A 26924-nucleotide genomic window follows, 5' to 3' on the forward strand; every position below is an offset into this window, starting at 1 on the left:
TTTTTGTTACTGAACAAGTTTTTGAGAAATATATTCTGATAGCTAATTTAAAATTATCATAGCATGCAACCTATACACTCTTCTATTTCTCACTGACTTGTCTGAGACAGCAGGATTTTTCCTTTCATATTTTGCCCCAGAATTGTGCTTTGTTTCTCCATTAGAAGCACACACATCAATAAACCCAACCACTTTGCATTTTGTTCACAGTGAAACCCATTGATGCTATTAATATCTTCAGCAGAAAAGTCATGGCCATCTGCTGAATCAAAACAGTTATGTTCCATTTTCTCCTCAGAACATCTTCCATTTCGATGTATCTAAGGCAAAATACTAAGAAAGTATGCATGTCAAATTTTAGAAGCCATCAAAACTATGCTTTCTGAATGAACATCTTTTGTGGTATTAGGAAGAATGAGTAATTAAACGAATAGTTCTCCTATGCCCAACAGCAGAAAAGATTTAATTATCCACTAAGCGACTGGGGATAAGAGAGTCATATAACTTTTTCCATTTCTCCATGGTAACATTACACAACCAGTGTCTAGTAAAGGTTAGAAAGTATAAAATATTTCTCAACGGCAAGTTAAAACAGAGATCCATGGGACCTCTTCAATAAAAAAGGGTTAAACCGAAAAGTATTACAGTTCATATGTACATGATAAAGGGAAATTCTTAGATGGTATTTACATTTTAAAAAGTAACATTTGCACTGTAGGATTCTGTAAATTTTACACATACTTATTGGCATTGGTGAACAAAAAAATACAAATCATGCCACAGATTCTTAGTCAAATTGACATCTTGGTTTTGAAGGGTCATTGTTTGGAAACATGGGTAAGAATTAGAATTCTTAACCAGTCTGCCACAATGTTCATTGTGGTAGATTTTATCTAAATGTAATCAATGTTAGATTTTCATGTGCCAAGTCGCCTGTTTTGGGAGCTCTGGGTTAAGAGTTTTGCCTTTGATTCTGTGTCCTGTTTTCCTGTTTAAGATCAGAGACTCTCAAATGGATTACATTTCTTTGCTCATGTTTTGGAACCCTTGGATTACAGTTTCTTGTTTTTACCTTTTGGGTGTTGAGGAATTAAGTTCAGAGTTGGTCAATGATTATTGCTATAAATTATTGATGTAAATATAATAATAATAATAATAATACAATCACCTATTGCCTGATATTGTGCTCCATCTATCACCTTCACCTTCTCAGCAAGTAATGCTGTAACTCAGGGCACATCCAGACAGCCCCTTTAACGCAGGAGTTCCCGCAATTAAAAGGGGGCTGTCCAGATGACGTCCTGGACAAACCCGGATTAATTTGTACCAAAACCAGGAAAGTCCTGGTTTGTGGTGAATTAATTTGTTAGTGGGTTTATTCCACGCCTTCTTGGAAGACACGGGATAAACCCACTACTTCCGGTGTTTGGACAGTAGTCCCATGGTTTCCAGGCTGAATTAGACTGGAAAACCGCAAAAAACACCCACCCACCCACCCCAAAGCCCCCTAAATCTGTTTAAAAACAAAAAACTTACCCGGCCTCTATTAGAGAGCAGCCAGAGCTCTTCTGGTGTGTAGAAATGATGGACCAGGAGAAGAGGGGGAGGAGAAAATCACTCCCCCCTCCTCTCTCCTGTTGCATCATTTCTACATCCCAGGAGATCTCCGGCAACTCTCTAATGGGAGCCAGGTAAGTTCTTTTGTTTTTTAAATAGCATTTGGAGGCTTTTGGGGAGGGGGTTACAGTGTCCGGGTGTTCTCCCGGAAAGTTCCGTGTGTGTGGATAGGAGCCCAGAAACATTCGCGTATTTTAAACACAAATAGGGTAAGGGCCCAGAAACATTTGCATATTTTAAACACAAATGCTCCTGGGATAATGGGCTGTGTAGAAGCGCCTCTTTAAAAACTAGGGTCTTTACTGAGGTATTGAGGTACAGCATAACTTGCTAAGAAACTGCCTTCAGTTCTCCACTACATATTTTTAGTGGGAACACAAGAGAGGGTCTTCTCAGTGGTTGTTATATTGTTTTAAACTGAACTCTCTTTTAGTAGCATTTCAATGTTTTAATTGCATTGTATTATTTTAACTAGATACTCAAAGCATTTTAATACTGTGACTAGTTTAAATTTATTTTTATATTCACTTCTTGTATATGTTTAATTTCATTGAGCTTTTAAAGTGTAAGACACCTTGAATCCTAATTTTGGGAGGACAGCAGGATACAAATAAATTGTTGGTGCTGTTATTCCCATAACATAATCTTGCCCCTGTTTTGCTTCAACAAGTTCTCAGGACAATTAACATTCTTAACTGGACATCGCTCATAATATTCTGCAGTAAACCAGAAAACGATTTCATCAGATCAGAAACGTTTTTCCCATATATATTTTCTGTAGCTCCCACCTGTCTTTCCATAACTTCAAAACAGGCAATTGATATGGTTTTATTTCAGCAGAGAATTTATCTTATCATTCTTCCATACAAGCGCAGGTATGGGGGCATCCAATGGATACTTTTCCTATGGCTTTTTTCTCAGCTGCAAGATCTCTGGTTAACTCTTGGGTGCTTCTCTAACATCTCTTCTACACTGCCATATCCAGATTATCTGCTTTTAAGTGGATTTTATAGCAGTGTAGATGCAAAAAGAAGGTTAAATCATGATTCTGGGACCAGGCCTTTGGACAGCAAGCATGACAGCACTTTGGATGTTGAATCAGACTGGAATTGGCTATATGGATTGATGACAATGTTTTTAATGTGTTTTTAACTTTATGTTTTATTTACTGTTTTAAACTGTTGTTATATTTGTTTATACTTGTATTATCTTGTGGCATCAAATTGTTGCCAATGTAAGCCTCCCTGAGTCACCCCTTGGGGGTTGAGAAGGGCAGGTTAGAAGTATGGGAAATAAATAAATAAATAAATAATCTGATTTGATAATCTGGATTATATGGCAGTGGAGAAGGAGCCTAACACTTCCCATCCACTGAGCTTTGTTACACAACCCTCTCTAGGAAGAGTTATCATTGAGTCACACTCCTTCCCTTTTGTAAGCAAGCGTTTAGTCGTATTCCAGAAGATATTAATAGCTGATAAGCAACCCTGACTGGTGCTTCTGTGTATTTTTATCTCTGGTTTGTTTTGATAGGTCCTTGGTCTTCTTGATTATGCTTTTTTAGATATGTCATCCAAAAAACTTCGAGGTCTTCCAGAAAAACATATATGTATCTGAGATCCTGTAGAACTGGAGTTGCACACAAGTGGACTCAATTTGTTTTGTGATTTCTGAAGGCAGCAAACTTCACTAGAACTCATTTAGGTATATCAAAGCAACAGTGAAGATCTCTGCAGCAAACAATAGTTAATTTGTGCTTGTTTCCTTATTTAATCTACTTCCATGTCAAAATAAAAATATTTTAAAACTTCACAATGTTGACTATATTGTTTGCATTTTTTCATATCAGCAGCGACTTGAGAAACTGCAAGTCACTTCTGGTGTGAGAGAATTGGCCATACGCAAGGACATCGCCGAGGGGACATCCAAATGTTTGATGTTTTACCATCCTTGTGGGAGGCTTCCCTTGTGTCCCCGCGTGGGGAGCTGAAGCTAACAGAGGGAGCTCTACCCGCTCTCCCCAGATTCGAACCGCTGACATGTCAGTCACCAGTCCTGCCGGTACAAAGGTTTAACCCACTGTGCCACCGGGGACTCCTCTATTGTTTGCATCAAGTGGTAACAATACCAATTAAATACAATTCAATTTCAAGCTTTACACAACAAAACGTTGAAAACGACAAAGGATGATGTGAATGCCTTCACAAGGCATTGTTGCACTTTGAACAGTGTCCAAGGGATAATACAGTTTGGCAAATTTCTATTAATCTAATCTTTTATAGTAGTTTTCAGGATGAGAATCACTCAAAAACTCCCTGAAATAAAGCAGATTTTAAAATGGAAGTAGCATGTAACTACTTTCACACACTGTGAATTTCATTTTATAAAGGTTCTTTCCTTCCATCCAGTACTAAGAACATTACTTTTTATCTTAAATCTTTGTTCTTTAACTGGTTGATCCTTTCCAAAGTTCCCATGACTCATAATGGTGTGTATATACTATATTGAAGCATTCATCTCACCAAATGTTTTTATCCCATTTCTCCAACACCAGCGAAACGTATTTAAGAAACCAGACAAAGACTTATCCAGTCTCAACCAGAAAATTAACTTTAAATGAGCCTTCTTTTATCCTGGATCTATATAAACAAAGAGCATAGGGAAGTATTATACGTACAAGTCTGGGAAATAGGAAATGCTGCCATCATCACTTCACTTCACAGCTTTGAGCCTGGAAAACAAAATTACACAAAATCCATCAATGTACAGCATGTGCCAGCTTGCACACCTAGTTAGTTTTGGACACACAGTAATTAAATTGTCAATGTAGCAAGCAGTCCAGAGGGAGAAGATTGCATGCATCCGCACATGCGCACACATTGGAAGGGAGTCTATTAGGTGAAAACAGAGATATGAAGGACTGAAAAAATCAGGGCAGGGGGGTTGAAACATATTCCCATTTTTTTCTGAAAAAATAGGTTGGGAGATATTTTATTTTGGAATAATGTATAAAATGTTTAATACAAGGTGTCCATATATTTACTACCCAAAACTATTTCTAAAAACTTTGTAAGATGTTTAGTTAAAACTGTGTAGCATATTTGCAATTCCTGGTCTTGTTTGCATTCTCTCAGTTCTTATCATGGGAATGAGAGTATTGCAATTTGGGACGACAGTATGGTGGACAATTTAAGACATAATATTCATCTTTGTATTAATAATAATAATAACCACAACAACAACAACAACATCTCAGCCGGCATTTAAAAACAATAAACACTGACAAAATCATGATCTGTCAATTGCAAAAGGGCACCTTACTTGGATCTGCGTGCATCATTCAAAAATACATCACACAGTGTTTGACTGTTCGACACTTGGGAAGTGTTCGACTTGTGATTTTGTCATACAAATCCAGCATATATATCTCATTTACTGTGCCATACTGTGTTTATGTGTCAGTAAATAGTAATAATTAAATGTTATTTATAACCTGTCCTCTCTACCCGAAGGGATTCGGGGTGGTTTCCAAAAAACAAAAATGGCAAACATTCAATGTCCCAAAACAGACAAACAACAATCAAGGCAAAACATGAAATAAAATGAACTCGAAATAACTTATAAACAACCAAAAACTAAGTGTTAAACTAAATAAACATAATAAACACAAAGGGTCAAACCAATTAAAGAACAATACATTAAAAGTATAATATGGTGTATCACATCAGCGGGCTAAGGTAAGTATGTGTGTGTCAAGGCATGGATGTGTGTGAGGTATGCTAATCCTTCTTCTCTCAGTAAGATAGATTGCACAAATGGGTTTTAGAAGCTTTTTAAAGGAGAGGAGAGGCAGGGCAATTTTTAGTTCTTTAAGAAGGGAGTTTCAGAGCTGGGGAGCGGCCACGGAGAAGGTCCCCTTTCTCGTTCCCACCAACTGTGCTTGACACAGGGCTGGGACCGAGAGCAGGACCACTGCTCATATTTTAATTGGGGAGGGTTGCATGCTCCTCAAAACTGGGAATATACAGAAGTTTCTTATTGTATAGATGTTCCTTACATTTCAGGACATTTTCATTCTATTTGTAAAAAAAATGTAAAAGTAAAATTAACGTGTATTTATAATGTTTTTAACATATAAAACATGATAATCTATGCAAAACCATGATCAATTAGATAAATCGATCTAGATATGTCATCTATGTTCCTAAATTAACAGTCTCACTTTATAGAATAGCAAAGTGGCTTTCTTAAAGTTGCAACGTGTAATGGGTGAAAATATTGCATTTTTCAATTTTTCCTGAAAAACAATTAAGAATTCAAAATATCCTGAAATTCTACATTTCTATGTGAGAATAATTATCATGCACAAACAAGCAATGTGCATATTCTAGCATGAACCTTCTTCCACAATGTTATAATCCACACACATTGGACTGCAATTTCTCTTCAGGAACTTTCTGGGCTGGGATGATAGGAAGTCTGGTTCATTTGGAGGATGATAGTTGGAGGGGGGCTGACATAGAAATATGTTGGATGCAAGTTTTGTTTTTCAAGAAATTCCCCTTTGCCAATCCTGAAAAGTGAACTGAAGCACTCAAAAGAAGGCCTGTCTACTCTTTGCAGACAAACAGCCTATTCTAGTAGTGATTTTTTAAATAAATAAATAAGCATAATTTTCCAAATATACCAGAGAACAATTTTAACCTCTTACAAGTATTTAGTTTGTGTCAAAAATCTGTGTCATCTGTACCAATTCGGGAAGCATACATTGTGCAAACTTACCAAAATTAAGAATATTTTAATCTCATTTATTTTACCAGGGAAAGAGGAAAAGGGTATATTATCAATAGTCTCTAAAACCAATGGGACTTCATTTTAGCTGGGTCTCATTTGTAATTAATTACTTGTTATAATTGTGTGCCTTCAAATGGTGCGTGACTAATGGCACTCTATGGGAAATCTGTCATGGGGTTTTCTTGGCATGTTTTGCTCACAAAAGGTTTGTCATTGACTTCCTCTGAGACTGAGAGACTTTGACTTACCCAAGGCCACTCAGGGAGTTTCCATGGGTGACAGGGATATGAGCCCTGGTCTCTGAGGGCCCTGGCCTACTGCTCAAATGTCTACCCCACACATATTTATATTTTAGATCCCACAGATAACCCACTGAACATGTTTATTCATTTTGTCTGTGAAAATCTGGAAGATACAGCGGATTATTTGTAAATCATAGTGAAAATGAAGAGTATTGACATATTTTAAAGTGCTAAATTGATTAAACAGTAGACCTGCTTCCCCAAAGCACTTTCCTGATTCTCCAAACTGAGTCATGCAGACAGTGTCTCTGATCCAGGGCTGTAACAATCATTCCATGGCAGAATATTGTCATGCCATTATATTTTTCAGATTCCAATACTAAATTAGACGTGAGTTAATTCTTTCCACCAAACTCAAGACATCTTCCAGAGATTTTTCTAAACAAAATTCAAGTGATCCAGATGACAAGTCAGGCTACTGAATCCCGCTGACACACTTAGTTACTTCTCCTAGCCATTTGCATCTCCCCATTTGAACACATGGGGATCTCTGCAAAATAGTTGCAAGTCCTCATGTTGAAGACTAGCATTTAAAAATGAGTCTCACTCAGTTATAATTCACAGAAAATGACAGATTGCTCAAAACTATATGCATTTGTATCGATTGCACTGTGCAAGTGAGGTGTACAGACAGACTACAAAGGATAACAGAAGTCCCTGAAAATTTATGTTTCATGGATAAGTCAAGTGCCTTGAATTCCAGAACACAGAAGTCAGAAGGCCAGAGACATCTGCTTTTGTGTTGAGTTCAATGAGAGTTCATTAGGAAATTTCAGAGATCCACTGAACGGGTTTGCCTAACAGCATAGAGATTTTGATGTGAGCATGACCTAGATTAAGAGATAAGAGTCTATAATACTGAAAAGAAGCAGACTTGATGGGCCAATTTAAAGGTACACCCATGCAGGGAATTCACATCCACAGACTGACAGCAGAAATTTTATAGTTACAGGGGGATCATTTATTGTCTCAAGAAAAAAGACAAGTGCATGTTAGCAAACACAGAAACTAAAAACAACCCAGCAGACAAATTAGTCATGTCAAAGGACTGCTATAGTGTTTTAATGACCCTGCAGCTGCTCGAGAGGAGAGGTTCCAATCTTCACTTTCTAGCAAGGGTCACTTGTTCAACTGCAAGTGCAAAAGTATTAGGGATGGATGATTAATTGCTGCAATATGTCATTTGTTACCAAAAGCCTTCATGGACAACTTCTTGGTCAGCAGAGCCTGAAAACTCTACTCATTCATATCAGGTTGAAAGCTTTCCTGGGGGAGCAGAAGATCACATGCCATCAATCTAAGAAAAACCTTGAAAATAAATATATATATAGTGAAAAATTCATACTTATCAAGAATAGTCTATACTAAAAACTATGCATGTTATTGCTATCAGGTCTACCTTTCAGGTAAACAAAATCAACATACCAGGAGCCTTAGATCAGTCCCATATTCCATCCAGAATGCCAAACTTATGCTAATTTTAACTTAATAAAGGTGTCACAAGGCCTTTTTATGCTTTACATGTCTGGTAGACAACCACATTATCATTTCATTTCAGGATAAGCCCAATCAAAGTTGGACTAAAGTGGTTGGGACCCTGCAATGCTGCCTAGAAGAAGAACTGCTTTGTGTTCCATGGGTGACCCACTCTAGGAGGGGTGGTTCAGAGATAAGATAAGCAAGCAAAACATACAGCACAAGTGACCCAACTCTTTATGATTGGACACGTTTTCAACTTTGCAACACAGATGAGTCTTAACAACCTGAACCCCATGCACTTGTTACTCAAGTAAAGCACAAAAAAAAACATGTAGTAAGTAAGACACGGGGAAGTTTGGGAAACTATTGGGGAAGAAGAAGGAAAGAACTTTTCTTTTTTTAGCACTGAGTACCCAGCTAGTGGCAGGCTTTGAGTAACTGTACCATTCATAAGATAACCCTGGACCCAATGAGAGGAAATTCACTTAACCCTCTTGCTCCATAAACTGGAGTTGAGCTATCATAAGAAATGACATATTAGGGATCACTTTCACAGTGGAAGTTGGTATTAAGGGAATCTCAGCTGATTAGACCAGGAAATGAATAACCATAGAATTCTTGCCTATACCCAGAGGTTAATAAGGCTCAGAAAACATGGCTTCTGTGTGTGTGTGTGTGTGTGTGTGTGTGTGTACACACACACACACACACACACACACACAAGAATTGACCCATTTAGTCAGCATCCTTCCCCAAGACTCTACTTCCTTCCTAGAATGGATGTTGTCTGTAGATCACAGGTTAGTCATTCATTTCCTGGTCTAATCGACATGGTCCAACCTCAAAATATTGATATATTGTACTTTGTTTAGATGAATTGCTATTGTATTTACACTAGTTAACCTCAATTGTGTGATCCTTGATGGCTCAAACTACACATTGAAAAATCAAGATGCCTTATATTTAGCTTCTCTGCTGCAAGACAGGGCCACCCACCCATCAGTCTTCCTTCATCACCACAAATCTAGACGCACTGACAAAAATAGTACCATCAACACAGAAATCTAAGAAAAACTAAAAGAAGTCTACGAACAACCAAAAGAACAACTGCAGGGATGCAAAGCTTCAGCAGTCTGATAGCCAAAGTTTGGGAATCTTTCAACCAAATTTAATTCATTAACCCTAATTCATTAAAATGTTGCAAGAGCACAATATAAAGAAATTGTTTCAATTATTAAATGCCCAGTTGGGTATATTTAGAGAAAATGTTAACATTGCATGTTATCTTTGACCTCTATGAAAGTAGGAGGCAACAGAAAACTATTTTTAGTGATTTTAATGGGGGTTCTCCTATGTCCCATGAAATATAGTTCACTACTTCTGCATCTCCTCTAACAACCAACACCAGACTCCCCAAAACCAAAGCAACTTCCTATGACAGTCTGAGGTGCACTGTAGGGAGAAGGGGAAGCATAAATATAAGCTTCTTGTGTCTCCTCCCCCATTCATACATGTACATGGCTTGCTCTCTTTGGGATATTTGTAATTTTCTTTATCTACCATATCTTTAAAATACTGTCATTACCAATACAGAATTATATTCAACCACAAAATCAGAAAATGGCATAAACGTTTTTTTTTATTATTATTCATTTTTATTGCATTATAGTGTAATTACATGGAAAGTGGTGGAATAATTGTGAAGGAGATAGAAAAGTAGGAAATAATGATAGAGATGGGGTAATGTGAGGGGATTAAAAAAACGAGGGAGAAAAAATAAATTAAGAAGAAGAAAAAAATTGAAAAATCAAAAAAATCAAAAAAGAAAATATTAAAAAACAAAAATATGGGCTTCCATCTATTCTCCGAAGATCTTCTATATTTGTGTTGTAAAAAAACCAAAAGCATGGTAAGAAGAAAAAAAAAGAGAATGAGAGAAAATCTTTCATTCTCAGTAGTCCAACTTGCTTTCCTGTAGTACAGTTATTTATATTCTATCTTTGTTATAAATCAAGAAATGACCTCTATTTTTTGATGTTTAAGGTAATTTTTCACCAAGTCCCAATTTGTGTGTTTTTTCGGTTTTCCTTCATTCGGTGTTAGCCAATATGTTAACTCATCCATATTCATTATTTCAACTATCTTACTTAGAAAATGGCATAAACGACGTGAAAAATGCAGAAAAACCTAACATCAATGGTATCCATGAGAAATTTATCTAGATCAGTAGCATAACTCTCTCTGTTAAGTGAAACATCTCCCCAATGAAGGGCCATTCTTTGTACGACCTGCTCTACAGTTAACTAAAACATATCACTCATATGCTACAAGGTGTTTTTATTTGTTTGTTTGTTTGGGTTTTTTGCCAGCAAGGTTCCCACCATTTTTATGCTGTACTTTCCTGGTGCCTTTGGCATACAATTCCAGAATTGGCAAATCCTTCAATGGGACTGAATCAAATTTCTCCTAGCAAATTAATGGGCTATATGTAAGTGATGACTTGTCATTCAACAGTCACTCATCTGCTATATCCTAGTCTTCAGATTTGACCTAAATCTATTTTACTACCTGCCTATATCTGGAAAAACAGATAAATATATATACAGAACAGTCTCGCTTATCCAACATAAATGTTGGATAATAAGGAGGGATTAAGGAAAAGCCAGTTAAATGTCAAATTATGTTATGATTTTACAAATTAAGCACCAAAACACTATGTTTTACAACAAATGGACAGAAAAAGCAGTTCAATACACGGTAATGTTATGTAGTAATTATTGTATTTACAAATTTAGCACAAAACATTGCAATGTATTGAAACAGCTGTGGATCCGGGTGGGAGGCAGACTGCGTTGGTTTAATACAGAACATTGGATGAGCAAAGATTGGCTAAGCGAGACTCTACTGTACAGGCAGTCCCCAAGTTACAAACAAGATAGGGTTTGACCTTCAGTTGAATTTGTTTGTTAAGTCAGAAAAGGAACGTTTGAAGTGTAAAGCCAGCTCTCTCTCTCTCTCTCTCTCTCTCTCTCTCTCTCTCTCTCTTTAATGTCAAGTGAAACCTTTACCTTTACTTATATTATATTATATTAGCTTTGGAAGTCAAAGGGGAAGGGTTAACATCCCTTTGATGTTTGTTTTGCTGTCTAAGCCCCTGTTCAGAAGATTTTAACTCATTTTCTCTCCCTGTGATAACTGGATGTTGAAAAAAATGGCTTGTGGAAACAAGGATTGGTGGTAAAGCTTCAGTGGAAACGCCTTTTCCCCATGATAACTCTTTCAAGAGTAAATTTCCCTTCCTAGGGGTAGATTTCTCTCACTTCTGGTTGTCTCACCTCTGTTCTTAACTATGAATCATTTGTAAGTCAGATGTTTGTAACCCAGGGACTGCCTGTATAGGTTACATAAAGAGCTGATAAGCTTTGTTCATCTTGATTGGTTGTACTTGCCTTGCTGGGCAAATTAAGATATGGGATTAATTTTTTATCCTTCTTATTTGCCCTGGGAAATATCTACAACTCACTAGGGGCAAATGGGAAAAAAATGTTAAGGCTAAGTAAGGCAATGTATTTTGCTGGGATTTGTTCTGCTAGCTGGTATTTCAATGTTCTTTGTTAACCAGGTGGGATGGAACTATCTGTTATTCAAAAGAGAGAATGGATAAACAGAAAGCTGTATGGATCATCACGCCTTCTCTTCACCAATTTAAACACAAACAAACCCTGTTCTGTTCTCTCCTGTGGATCTAGAGTATACCACAGCCTTGATCTCCGTTTTTCTCTTGCACAAACTAGAGAAAAGCATCCCATCCTAGTACTAAGTATACCAAACCAGTTTAGAATTAATCTAATCATCTCTAATAATTTAAAAGCTTTGTCATTATGCATTTTCAGTCTACCAGTGATGTTTGTGGTGAAAAAGCCCCAAGTACCTACGTTGCTGACAGAGGTAACCTTACAAGGTAGAATCTAGAAATGTCCTTCTTTTTATATAACCTCCTGCATATGACTCAGTTATGGGGGAGTGCTTACCATGGAAACTGCAAAGGAAAATATGCTTTTGCCATGACAAAATGCACACTTTGCAAAGGGGTGAGGAAATCTCAAGAGGAAAGTGCAAGCACATCTATTGCTTGCAACAGCATATTAACCCCACTCCTAAAGCAAACAGAAACTCTAGTGATGTGGATATATCATGTGGCTTTTCCTCACTGTACTGATTTCAAAGCAGGATGGAATAACATATGGGTCACAGCTTCTATATCTGCTCTACAACCCATGCCACCCAATCTTCCAAAAAGATAAGAGAAGAGCAGAGACATGAGTTTCCGGGCACACTTCAGTGTACTAGTCACCCAACAATGTGTTGCAAAAGTAATAACTCAGGAGCAATTGTCCTCAAACAGTTCTAAACTGGTGAAGTCATTCTCTCTTCACTGGCAAACACAATTTTGAAGCTGAAGATGCATAACGTGATGGAGCATGCATCTTTGTATCAGCTGAAAATTAGATATAGAGAATTGGGGGCTGCCATGAAAAGGCCCCTGACGCTCTTGGTACCAAAAAGCCCAAACACCTAAATGACAGACTTTCTCTAAGTAGTTTGTGTTCCATAGCATGTAATCTAAGAGGCCTAGACAGTTTGCATCTTCTCATCAGGTTAAAAAAACATGTATGCCTTCTTCCTAACGGCAAAAGTTCAAAAGGCAAAAACATGATAAATGCTGCTGGGGAAGTGTGGGTGGGATTCGGGAGAGAGGGGTGGTTGTGTGTTTTAAAGGCTACTTTAAGTATATTAATTGTATTTTTATCTGTTTTTAATCTTAGGTAAAGGTAAAGGTTTTCCCTGACATTAAGTTAGCCGTGTCCGACTCTGGGTGTTGGGGCTCATCGGCATTGTCCATAGACATTTCCAAGATCATGTGGCCAGCGTGATTGCCTGTAGTGCTGTTACCTTCCCTCCAATGTGATACCTATTGATCTACTCACATTTGCATGTTTTCAAATTGCTAGGTTGGGAGAAGCTGGGGCTAACAGCGGGAGCTCACCCACTCCCTGGATTCAAACCATTGACCTTTTGGTCAGCAAGTTCAGTGGCTCAGTTATTTAACCCGCTGCGCCACCTTAACCCACACTATATTATTTTATTGTTTCTTAATGTTTGTATTGCACTTTTTAAAACTATGACCAAAATGTGTGATTGTTAACTGCCTTGAGTCCTCATGCAGAGAAAAGTGGGGTATAAATAAAGTTAATAATAGTAATAATAGTAATAATAGTAATAATAGTAATAATAGTAATAATAATAATCTACACAGCCTGGGACCAAGCACGCTAGAAAGACAAATTTCCTCCACGTGAACCTGTCTCAAATTTGTGATCTTTGGGAACCCTCTTGTATGTCCCACCTCTAAAAGAAAACAGGGTAGTTAGTTCATGAGACATGGCCTTTACTATTGCAGCATCTCAAGTGTTGAATGCCCCTTCAAAAGGGGTTAGATTAATCCCATCTTTTGTGGATAAACTGTAAAATTGCTCTATTCCACCTCAGATTTCATTGGCTTTTTAAAGGATATTTCCATGTTGCCTTGATCAGCTGTTGGATATGTATTGCTGTTATAAAATAGACATCTTCTCTAGGATATATATAAAAATGCAGCAGTACTTACTTCCAGCTCCCTAAAGGCAATTGGAATGAAAAGCTTTAAAAAAACCTATGGCAAAATATACAATGCCTGGAACTTTAGGTTGCAGAAGGCTTAAGTAAGAACAGGAGGAAACCCATGAATTCATGGTAAATAACCTTCAAAGAGATCTCTTGCTACTTGCCATAAAAGTGAGGAGGATAAAGCAACATAAAATTAACCAGCAGATATTATCTCAGCTGTTAGTGTGACTGAACAGTGTTCAGCATTAGCAAGATATACAAGTCAAACGTGCAACTATGCACATGCTGAGATTTACTAAATATTGTGCACAGACACTACTAGCAAGTAGATTTGCACTTATTAGATAACCTAGTGGAGAAAATGACAGCTGTTTCTGATAATAATGAACATTATATGCTTATCGTGTCCCTTATCTTTTTGGGGCATCTATCACTTAGTAAGGAGCTGACTCCTCTAAATTTTATTGCACATCTGATTTAAAGGTAGTACTGCATATTGCAAGGATAGAATCATAGACTGTTCCCATGTCTTGCAAAGAAGAGAACTACTAACACATCAATCTTGAATATATCATACTGTCAAACAACACTGCTTCTTTTTAAAAGAAGGAAAGCTGAATGGAATTCAGTGCTCTCTCCTCAACTAAAGCTGACAAGCTATCCAAGACACTTTCATAAAAGAGGCTGAATGTCAGAACTAAACTACCCCCCCCCCCCATTTCTAAAAATAGCACCGGAACCCACACAGCCAGTTTTGCATGGCCAGTGCTCTCTTTCTATTACGATGCTTCTGAATTGAGATGCGACACCAGAATCTTTATACCCTTTTGTCTCGAGAAGAAGAAGAAACCAGGAACCCTGTCGCATCACACCTTTTAACAATTTTTTGCTTTGGCATTACTCTAATTTTTCAGCTAAATAGCTATTCCAAATCCAAATCTTTATGTGAATGGATCATTTGTACTGAGTTTGAGAGGGGAGACAGTGAAAGAGGAATAATTTATGGCCTGTGAGCAACCAGTTTCTCTCTAACGGTACCAGACCTCCATTTCTGGATGCAAGTTTGCATGCTTTTATGTCCATGTTTCTCTTCAAGTGCCACATACTAAAAAGTTACATACCATAAAACCACAGTTCCTGGATTTGGCTTTCTGCATTGCACTTATGCACTTTACTAATAAGATTCCTGTGAGCTGCACCACAATACATCATATCAGCTAAGCATTGATGAAGAACTTCAAGGAGAACAGAGCCTATGGCAAAAACATCATCTCCAAAACAACTTCCATATGCAGTATCAATTTTTATATTACTATAGGAAAAGACACCCCTTTATTCCATACATATTTATAGAGTCAAGATGATTACACATTTATTTGCAGTGGCTTTTGAGTCAGCCAACATAATACTCCAGTTCTCAAAAGGGCATGACTAAAAACCATCCTGAAATGATAAACCTTGGTTTTGTAACACCTTCAAGCCTAACAACTGTTAGTACGGGACAAGTGTCTGTGGTCCAGAGCCCATTTCATCAGATGTAGCTCACAGTTAATCAGCGACCCATTTGCCAACACTCTTACACTGGAACAGATTGCTAGGCAACCCATTTTTAACTCCAGACACCTTTAAGAGCTAACATTTTAAGTGAGCAAAAGTCAAGAAAAATATGTGGTGGCTTGTTAAAGCAGACAATATTCAAGATAATCAGTAAGAACACAGTGAAGGCATTGCCGCCCACAGATCCCATTTTAAAACATTAACAGCACAACCTTGCAGTGCTCACTCAAACACAGGCCCCACTGAGTGCAATGACGTTTAGTTGAAGGCAAATGTCTGAGCACAGCCTACAGGGTACTTTGCTCACTCCCAAATTAAAAGCATTCCCAGCATGTAACATTGCATCAATCTTTCTTTCTTAACCTCTCCTCATTTAAATGAAGTGCTTCTGATATTACTATCAGACAATCCTGACATCTCCCAGAGAACCTGCCAGATGTATTTTTCTTTAATCAAACAGTCATTTGAAAGGCAACACAGCTCTTAATCAATGTACTTTTGTGCTTAACAGACTGCAATCATCATTAAGATTCATGACTGTGGATCCTTTCACCCTACACAAATATAGCACTGATATGCCTATTCTAACTACCAAAGCTCCATTCTATGGAATCCTGGGGCTGTAGTTTGGTCAAAGGCACCAGAAATCTCTGGCTGAGAAACATAAAGGCCCCTCCCTAAACTACAAATCCCAGCATTCTGCAGGATGAAACTGTGGTCGCATTATTACTGCCATACTAGAAGGATCTGTATCACTACCATTCCCACATGACAGACGTAATTAAGAAGGGATCCTGAGAACGATAATAGAAAAAGGAACCGGTCTTGCATGCTCTTCTTCAAGGACCTGCACTTTCAAGGCCAAGCCAAACATTTTTGTCATTGTGCCATCTGTCAATCACTTCCAACCCTTAGGCTGAAGGAAGGGGAGTGTGTGGGTTTGGGTGCTTCCTCAGCATGTTTGTATAGTGGCTCTATACACATATCCTCCCTTACTGGCTGTTCCTGCTATGGAATGATCTGTGAACTCAGATTTGGTCTACATAACCAAGGCACTCCACACAACAACCAAAGCACGCCATAGTTTGGAAAAGTTATCTTCTCAAACCTTGGACTGAACAAGGTGATAGAGAGTCACTGTAAGACTGTCAAATGGTCCCTGCCAGACTAAAGAAACACATTTAAAGGAAGGTTAAGTGCCTATGAAACTAAAAAGATTGTGCCACTCTACCCAGGGAACAGAACTGCTGAAACTTGGTAGAATGTGCAGTTGGGAGATCCAGGTTCCTCAACAGACCAATCAGAGATGGGAAACCTGAAATGGTCTAGAGCCAAATGATCACTGAAGTTTATTTACTTTTAAAAGGTCAGCCATTACAGTTCCTCCTCCACCCCCGCCACCCTCAAAAAGCTGTATGCAGTCAGATACATTAATATGGACATCCATATATTAAGTGCTCCTTGGTCCTTTCCTCCACAGTCCTAGCCTTCCTCAAAGTTATTTATAGCAGCAGATATAGTCTTCCTCCCCAACATACATATACACTTTATTCTGGCCCAGTTTTATCTTGTTGATGTATTGTTTATTGCTTGTGGTTTTGTTGTTTTAATACTGCTTTAATTGTTTTTAATTTGCTTTGAGTGTATTGTTGTGTTGTGTATTGAGGCCTTGGCCTTTGTAAGCCGCATCGAGTCCTTCGGGAGATGCTAGCGGGGTACAAATAAAGTTTAATAATAATAATAATAATAATAATAATAATAATAATAATTCTTACAACCATTTTCTGACTAGAGAGAGAATAGCTTTATTTGTCATGCTACTGCACTACAAAATTACATGCCTTTTCCCGCACATATCACAAAACAACACATCCATCCCTCCACACCCCAACCACCACCACACAAACCCCAATGCCACATCAGTGTGAAACTATGGAGTTCAACATAGCCACAGTTCTAGGATAAAAGCTATCCTTTAGTCTGTTTGCCCTTCTCTTTGTCACCCCGTACAGTCTGCCAGATGACAATATTTTTTAAAAAGAATATGTCAAGTGAGATAGATCAACAAGAATGCTCTGAGCTTTTTTAAGGCAGTAGGAATTATAGTTATGCCAAAGAAGGGGGAGGGCAACCAATGATTTTCTGTGCAGAAGTGGTGACCCTTTGGAGCACCTTTCTACCTGCCACTGTGCAGCTACCAAACTATGTGCAGATGCAGTAAGTTAGGACATTTTATAGCACAGCAGTAAAAAGTCACCAGCGGTTTTTCATTTAGTTGGTGGTTCCTTAGGAGTCTCAGGTAATACAGTCTCTGCTGGGCCCTCTTAAGCAACACTGCTGTATGGGTGTCCCACAGTGGCACCCAGGAATTTAAAACTGGCAACCTGCTCCACCTGGTCTCCATTTATGACTAAGGGCTGAATTTCTGTTCTGTTCTTCCTATAATCCACTATGAGCTCCTTGGCCTTGTTGATGTTAAGAACCAGATTATTGTCCCTGGACCACAAGAGCAGCCACAAGGCAGATTCATCCCCTTCAGAGATAAGCCCCACCACAGTTATGTCATCTGTGAATTTGGTAATGATCAGAAAGCTGATTGTCACCAATCACTTCCTGACAATGTCTCCTCATCTACTCATTAACACCAGCTTTCCACACGCTGATGTCCTCCAGATGTGCTGGATTGCAAGCCCCCAATATCTCCAGCCAACATGTACAATGGGACTGTGGTGAAAGAAGCTGTAATATGATGCAGCTAGTGTTAAGTTAAAGAAGGCTGTGTTCACATCACGTATGGATGTTGACATTGAAGTGAAGGTCTTCATTGACAGTGGGAAACCATTTTACTATCAAAATGCTTAAGGCTGGATGCAGACTTGGGCCCTCAGTTTCCACTCTTTACCCTGGGTTATAAAGCAGCAATAATGCAAGCACACAAGACCTATGCTGAATCCAAAGTTCTGTTTTGTGGCCATTATACACCAGGCCCTTTATATCTTGGTTTCAAGACCCCAAGCAGATACCAAAATCCATGGATGTCAAAATCCTATTATATATAATAGTATAGAAAATTGCATCCCTTATATAACTTAGATAAAAGGTTAGAAGGCATGATCATCAAGTTTGCAGATGACACCAAATTGGGAGGGATAGCCAATACCCCAGAAGTCAGGAACAGAATTCAAAATGATCTTAATGGATTAGAGAGATGGACCCAAACTAGCAAAATTAACTTCATTGGGGACAAATGCAAGATACTCCACGTAGCCAGAAAAAAAATTAAACACAAAGATACAGAATGGGGAACACCTGGCTCAACAGCAGTATGTGTGAAAAAGATCTTGGAGTCCTTGTGGACAGGAAGGTGAACATGAGCCAACAATGTCATGTGGTGGCTAAAAAAGCCAATGGGATTTTGGCCTGCATAAATAGGAGTATAGTGTCTAGATCCAGTCATGCTACCCCTCTATTCTGCCTTGGTCAGGCCACATCTGAAATACTGTGTCCAATTTTGAGCACCGCAATTGAAGGAAGATGTTGACAAGCTGGAATGTGCTGAGAGGAGGATGACTAAAATGATCAAGGGTCTGGAGAACAAGTCCTATGAGGAGCAGCTTAAAGAACTGGGCATGTTTAGCCTGCAGAACAGAACGCAGAGAAGAGACATGAGGGATGTATGTAAGGGGAAGTCATAGGGAGGAAGGAGCAAAACGTTCTGCTGTCCTGAAGACTAGGACACAGAATAATGGCTTCAAATGACAGGAAAGGAGATTCCACCTGAACATTAGGTAGAACTTCCTAACTGTGAGAGCTGTTCAGCAGTGGGACACTCTGCCCCAGAGTGTGATGGAGGCTCGTTCTTTGGAGGCTTTTAAACAGAGGTTGGATGGCCATTTGTTGGGGGTGCTTTGAATGTGATTTTACTGTTTATTGGCAGAATGGAGTTGGACTGGATGGCCCACGAGGTCCTTTCCAAATCAACAATTCAAAGATTCTATAATTCTATCAAAACAAAAATTGCTTTTTAGAAATTTTAGGGGGAATATTTTAGTTTTAGATGACTGAATCTGCAGGTGCAGAATCCATCAATATGGAAGACAGTTTATTTTTAAAATCTAAGCATTTATGTTAAGCATATGCAAAATACAAATTTAAGTGATTTCCAAATTAAGTCTGTGTTACTATACATATCTTATAGTAATGTGTTACTATACATATTTTACTATATATATTTTATATGACTGATACCAAATATTTTATTTATATTATATTTTTATATAGCTATCTATCAGTATGTATGTGTGAATGTGTGACTACACACATGCATAAACACAAGAAAAGGCATGCCAACACATAGACACTTGCAGCCCAAGGCAAAGAACTGACCAATATGACTATTGTCTTTTCAATGTACTGTAGACCAGCAAAGAGAACATGGCTTCTTTTAAACATCAGGAACCTGTCAGACCTAATTACCAGCATTTGCACACACCTTTCCAGTCCCATCAGAATGCAGTTCACACAAAAGAAAGCAGATGGCCTCCTGGTAAGCACGAGGCACAATTCACTGGAGGTGCCAAGAACAGAAATGGAGGCAAGAAAAGGAAGCTGCAGCTCTACACCAAGACTAAACTCAATTTCGTATTTACACTACTCCTGTGTTGTGAATATTGTTAGACCATGTGATTCAGGCAATTTTAGCTACATACAAAATACTTGAGAAGTTATGGTTGTTCTCTCCATTTTGGAAGGGTTTAAAAAGAAAGAAAACTGACTTTCACTGCCCATTGTGAACATGTTTTTAACATGGTTAGCTGCAATATCATGACAAGTAGAAATGGGAGCACCAGCTACGCTACTGAAAATAGGAAACACAGTTGTTTACTTGCAGTTTAGAATGCTTGGTTCTGCTAGACTGCATAGAGAGGCTGAAATTCAATGTGCCCATCATTCTAAAAGAGCCACCACTAAGCTCAGAAAAGTTACTTTTGTTTTACAAATCCCCCAACCAGAATGGCCTTTGTCTATGTAGGATGGAAATCCTGTTGTTGTTGTTCATTTATTCAGTCGTTTCCGACTCTTCGTGACCTCATGGACCAGCCCACGCCAGAATTCCCTGTCAGCCGTCACCACCCACAGCTCCTTCAAGGTCAATTCGGTCACTTCAAGGATGCCATCCATCCATGGAAATCCTGCATAGTCCAAAAAAAGTAACTTTTCCAAGCCCTGACTATCAGTGGTACATAACCATCACTATCTTCAGTTTGTAATTATCACACAGATTCTTTATTTCTACATAACTAAACACGATATACAGGTGCGGCGAGCCATGATAAAATCAGCCAAATTCTTCAACAGTACAACTCTTATGACTCAAACCCAGGAGGCTGTCAAGTCAATCCAATTACACAGCTGCATGCTCTTAAGGCTAGTTTAAAACAAGTGTACATTCAGCTACTGTATAAGTACTATTATGGCCGGCCAATCTCCCAGGTAGATGAAAAACTTCCATAAGGTCATACAATTCACTGAAATGTTCAGCTACACTATGTCCATTAAATAGAGTGGACGCAAGCCAAGAGCACTAACATTCTTGTGCTGCTACTATGTACTTCCCAAAATGGATCAAGTTAGTTAGCTTTTCCAACTACTCCTGTTGAAAGCAAAAGATATCTTTCAGTCATCAAAATGCAACATTTCTGTGTTACATTTGTTTTTTTTACAAGTAGGCAAAAATACAATGCAATACTCAAGTGGGAATGGAGTTAAAATGGAAGAGTAATTTAAAACAAGAGGGCACAAGTCAACTATAAGTAAACAGTTAAGTTCCATTTGTTTTAAAAGAAGACATGGATAGACTAATCTAGGAAAGATGGTTGCCATCATGTCAGAGTTTACGCTTTCATAAGTAAGGATCAATGCTATCTCAACTACAGCATCAAAGCCACAAGAAAAGGAGGAGGAAGAGTATAACAACAACAAAAGATTCCCACAGATGTCCTGGGAACAGCACTACAACCACTAATCACTGTGACGTTCAATTATGGCACTCCTACACAGAGAGAAACCCACAGTGACAGCAGGGGCACCCAGACAACATTATGGAGGCCAGTTTACCAACCCTCCCACATCGAATGCACAAGCATATGGCCATAACTCAACCTCAGAAGCTCCTTCATCCTAGGAATAAGGATACAACTTTGCAGAGCCAGCTACAACAGAGCTATGGAATCTGCAGTCCTGAAAATACTGCTGAACCCCAATTCCTACTAGCTCCAGTGAGCCAGACTAATGTCAAGATATGATGAGAATAGGGGAAACTGGGAAAATGAACAATGCAACAAGAAATGGGTGGTGCACAAGCATCTGGAAATCTGCTTCTTAGGGCCATGGGCCACAGGCCCTCTGGTTGGATTGACAGTTTTCAGACACATCTCTTTACCTGAATTCTTGCTTCTACAGTAGTTTACAGAAGGTTCTACTCACCTAGGGTGCCTCAATACTGCAGAATTCATGCAGTTTGATATCACTCTAGAATACCTCAATGCCGTGGAATCATGAAAGCTGCAGTTTCAGATAGTGTTTAGCCTTCTCTACCCAAGAGTGCTGATGCCTCACCAAAGTACAAGTTCCATGAGCCATGGAAGTTAAGGTGGTATCAAACTGCATTAAATCTACAGATTCTTATTCTCTTTGTACACAACTAAATTAAAAAGAGTCTATGCCTCTCCTGCAAACTCTCTGTGCCAGAGACAGGAAGTAGACTTTGACTACAAAGGGTTATGTTACCAATTTCTTCTCAGTGTGTCTCAAAGGTGCTACAAGATCCCCTTTTTACACAAGAGGGATCAGTCATTTCAGGCACGAAGAGAATCTGTAGCCAAAAAGATAACTGGCATGGTGAACAGTTTTGGCCCGTATCAAAATGCAATCTGAGATACTGATTTTAATCTTCAAAGATTATGACAGTTTTCACCTTGGCATTTAAAAGACCAACATCTCTCACACAAACTTACCATTGTATTAAAATCATCCCCTAAAGCCCCTCTCCCAGCCCAATGTCCCCTCACAGGAGCTAGAACTCAAAGGGCCCTGCTTCTAGGTCTCACTGCTCAGGCATACACGTGTGGTGGTGGTGGTGGTGGTGGTGGTGATGATAATGATAATGATAATGATAATAATAATCATAATAATAATAATAATAATCTTTATTTATAGACCACCCTATCTCCCCGAAGGGAGTCAGGACGGTTTCCAACAAATATGGCAAACACTCAATGCCAAAGGAAAAACTATACAAACAGTTGCCATCAGGACAAGACACATTAGACAATTTAGAATAACGTAAGTATAACTTAATAAGCAAAATAGCAAAAAAAAAAGATATAAAATTTAAAAATAAAATAAAAATATCATAAAATACAAAAACCCCTGATAAAACACACTAAAATAAAATATGAAACCAAATTAATTGGAGCTCTCTCAGGTGAGGTTCAACAATAGCAATGGCCAGGAGTGCTAAAATGGATCTAATCAACTCTAAAAAGGGCTGGGCAAGAGATAGCGCAAACAGCATACCATAGGGCCAAGGAAGTGGGTGAAGTACAGAACAGAGTACTATCAGGCAACCTAGAGACTGGGCCTAGGGACTAATCATTCTCAAAAACTTGCTGGAACATCCAGGTTTCCAGTTCCCTACAGAAGGAGAACAGTGTGAGGGCTTGCCTAATCTCCCTGGGGAGGGTGTTCCAAAGTCAAGGGGCCACCACCGAAAAGGCCCTCTCCCTTGTCCCCACCAACTGCACTTGTGACAGTGGAAACAAGAGGCTGCCCCGGCAGATTTTAGAGGCTGTGCCTGTTCATAGGGGGGAGATGCAAGTATGAAGATAGGCAGGACCTGAACTGTTTAGGGCTTTGTAAGTCATAACCTGCACCTTGAATTGGGACCAGAAACTTATTGGCAGCCAGTGGAACTGCTTTAACAGGGGCATTGTGCTTAGATTTCATTTTGGCATCAGATGAACGTTACTAGTTTCCCCGGTCTTTCGGTTTCATCTATTTGAAATGGTCTTAAAGAACATTTTTCATCTCCTTTGCTGTTTTATTCATTTGTGGTGCTTTTACTGCACAATGTTATGTTAATCTCACATAACCATTGTGAGATTCTTCTTAGCCAAAGAGGGTAAGGTTTTTTTTTTAATACATACAAAGATATCCTTTCTGTCTTACTTTCTCTCTCCAAGTCCAGATATTCAGGAGGTCACACCAAACACCTAAGGAACAGACTCTGCTCAAAAGCATTAAAATTAAGTATGGATCAGGCAGGAAAGATTTTGCTTTTTAAATAATAATAAAAAAACTCCCAAGTATGAAATGTGTAGAGGGAACACTGCAAAAAGCACTTTACTACACATGAAAATTATATGACTCATCATAGTATATCACAGAATCATAGAGTTGGAAGAGACCTCATGGGCCATCCAGTCCAACCTCCTGCCAAGTAGCAGGAAAACTGCATTCAAAGCACCCCTGACAGATGGCCATCCAGCTTCTGCTTAAAAGCCTCCAAAAAAGGATATACTGAGGCAGATGAAAAAGATAAAATATTCCACAAATTGGATTTTACAAAAAGAAAAAGAAAAAGAAAAACTCTACCTGGCATGTTCCCTTTGTAGATACTTTACTGTATTTATGGATATGGGACATTTTTTTCTGGAGAATAATCTCTGTCTCTTGCATTCCCCTCCTCCTCACTGCCAATCTGCATTTCCATCAGCACAACCAATTCCAACTTCTTAGACTCTAATCCAGTCACAACAACTCACACAGAAGCCAATAATGGGCCGGAGGGGGAGAGTTTACATTAATCCATTTCTGTCTTTCTTTACACAGTTCATCCCTCGAGGCTGTAAGACCCCCTAAGTTTGATGTGCAAACTGAGATTTAGTTTGCAATACAGCCATATTATACTATTATAAACAGCTTGTTTCTTGTCCTTGGGCAATGATAAATTTCCAGAGAATTCTTTAAGAAACCCAGTCAACCTGAAAGCCCCATCTGTTCATCTAAAATAGGGGGCTTTAAAACATTTTTCAGTTCACTTCCTTAAAAATCTTACACAAAAATCAAGTTCAAATTCATGCTTAAAAGTGCTTTCCTAAATTTGAGCAACTTGATGAGAACTGTACTTATTTCTTTGCAAATGTATATTTTCCCAGTTGAATGAATGGTTCTTTTAGTCTTATAAGAGACTGAAATAATTCACACAATTCAAATTTACATAGTCACTATGTCTCCCCAGTCAATGGCTGATACCAGTTTAGGTCCCTTTCGTTGCTTCTAGTCCAGTTTAGCTTACCTCCCCCTTTCCTATGATGCAGCCACCCAATGATCCTTGGTCACTCTGATCTATAGCAGAAACAAAGGGATCATTCCTGTCAACTCTATAATCCCAAGACAATTTGTCTATGAGTGTCACAAGCCAGATAACAGAAAAGTCACTTTTTGGACAACAAGTCTCAGAATCTTGCATCAACATGGACACTGCTGGCCAGGGGATCTGAAAGAACTAGTCTGAAAAAGTGATATTGTTTAGTTCTGAAAGAAAAGAAGTGAAATGAAGGAAGATATGGCGGTCAGCAGCAGCAACGCTGAGCTGCGCTGACAGAAAAAAGAACAATCCTAGGGAATCCTAGAGAATCCACCCTCCCTGACCATCAAATTAAGGGGGGTGTGAGATCAGCACTCGCCACGGTCTCGCTGAACCCGAGAGAGCTTGAGAGAGCCGAGGAGCCGGGGAAAGAGGGCCAGGGAGGCGGAGGTAGATGAGGGAGCGCCGCCGCCATTACAACGCGGCTCCCTCCTCAAGAAACCTACCTGGGCCTAGTCGGCCGTCCAGTTCGCCGATCCGCCTGTGCTCCGATCGCTGAACCCGAGAGAGCTTGAGAGAGCCGAGGAGCCGGGGAAAGAGGGCCAGGAAGGTGGAGGTAGGCAAGGGAGCGCCGCCGCCATTACAACGCGGCTCCCTCCTCAAGAAACCTACCTGGGCCTGGTCGGCCATCCAGCTCGCCGACCCGCCGGTGCTCCGATCCGGTGCTGCGGTTCCCGCTGGGTGGGCTCTCCCGCGACGTTGCCGCCTGGGCTACTGCTGGGCCGCTGCTGTGCGCGCCGCGGCTGCTGCGGTCGCCATCTTGGCATCTCGCAGTCGCTGTCGGGACTCGCTTCCGCGGGGAAGAGGCAGCTGGAGGGAGAGGCAGCCGGGAGGCCGAGAGGAGGCGGACTACTACAATCGCCGCCAAGAGTCGTCCCGTTCCCGCTGCGGAGTGCTGGGGAGGAGTGAGGAGTGAGTCGGAGCTGACTGTCGCCGCGAGGTGGGGCCTTTTGCAGCAGCCGGCGCCGAGGCCGCGAACGTTGCTTCGGCTGGGCCTCCATTGCGGGGCCTACGCCAGGTGGCCGCTGCACCACGGGGGTCGCTCGAACCGGGCCCTGGCCGCCTGGGTCTTGCTGTCCTCACCATCGGGGCCTTTTCCTCCCCTCCGCGGAGTGGGGGGAGCGAGTTGGGGCCTATTGCTGTAGCCGAAGCCGCCGCCCCGAACGCCGCGAGCGCTGTTTCAACTAGGTCTTTGCCACCTGGGCCTTACGAAGCAGGCCGCTGGGCCTATTAAGCAGGCTGCTGCGCCGTGAGCGCTGCTCCGGCTAGGCCCCTACCATCTGGGCCTTACCGTTTGGCCTGTACAAGACGCCCCGCCGCCAGGCCCAACATCACCCAACATCGCCGCTCCTTACCATCTGGGCCTTTACCATCTGAGCCGGTACCAGACGCTGGGTCTCCACTGCCTGGACCTTGCCAGGCGGTCCGCTGCACCGCGAGGGCTGCCTGAACCGGGCCCTGGCCGCCTGGGCCTTTACCATCTTTTACCATCTGGGCCTTTACCATCTGGGCAAGCCATGTGTAGACCTTTTTTGTGCTGACCTTCTCTGTGTTGACCGATATTGTGTAGACCTTTTTTGTGCTGACCTTTTCTGTGTTGACCGATATTGTGCTGCCTGATTGCGTAACTCAAGCTGGGCATAGTCCAACTTGTGCTGACCACCTCCGTGTTGACCATCTCCGGAAGACTGAGAGCATTCGCTGTTTTACATCAGCCGTCCATAGATTACACCTTGAATCACAACAATCTTTACTAACTGATATTACTGCCAACTCCTTAATGTTGTGTTCACATATTGTTCATATATAACGTGTTGTTCCTTGTCGACATTGCTGCTAATTAGTACTAAGAACTCAGTATAGCACTTTAAGGCGCCTGCCTATTTTTGCTGCTAAATCGCACTAGCACTTACGCTCCCTCTCCCTATCCCTCCATGCCGCACTTTAGATAGCGTTGAGAGCCAGACGTGGGTATTTTGTCGCACTTTAAGATCCTGCACTTTATGAGTTGCCCTAGTGGCACGCAGCTGTGACGCCTATTGTGTTTGCACTTTAAGACTCTTGCACTTTATGAACTA

The 26924-nt window shown here is 40.0% G+C and overlaps 1 protein-coding gene across 7 annotated transcripts in view; it reads right to left on the reverse strand.

Moving 5' to 3' along the window:
• The window catches only part of TIAM1 (TIAM Rac1 associated GEF 1), a 260834-nt gene that overhangs the window by 190883 nt on the left and 43027 nt on the right, over positions 1-26924 (reverse strand). For all 7 annotated transcript variants that reach the window (XM_060770440.2, XM_060770445.2, XM_060770442.2 and 4 more), the window contains one exon: positions 4295-4348. The gene's annotated coding sequence lies outside the window, so the exon portion shown is untranslated. The remainder of the gene's footprint in view (positions 1-4294; positions 4349-26924) is intronic.

The sequence above is a fragment of the Anolis sagrei genome, chromosome 3, assembly GCF_037176765.1.
Source record: "Anolis sagrei isolate rAnoSag1 chromosome 3, rAnoSag1.mat, whole genome shotgun sequence".
Classification (NCBI taxonomy): Eukaryota; Metazoa; Chordata; class Lepidosauria; order Squamata; family Dactyloidae; genus Anolis; species Anolis sagrei.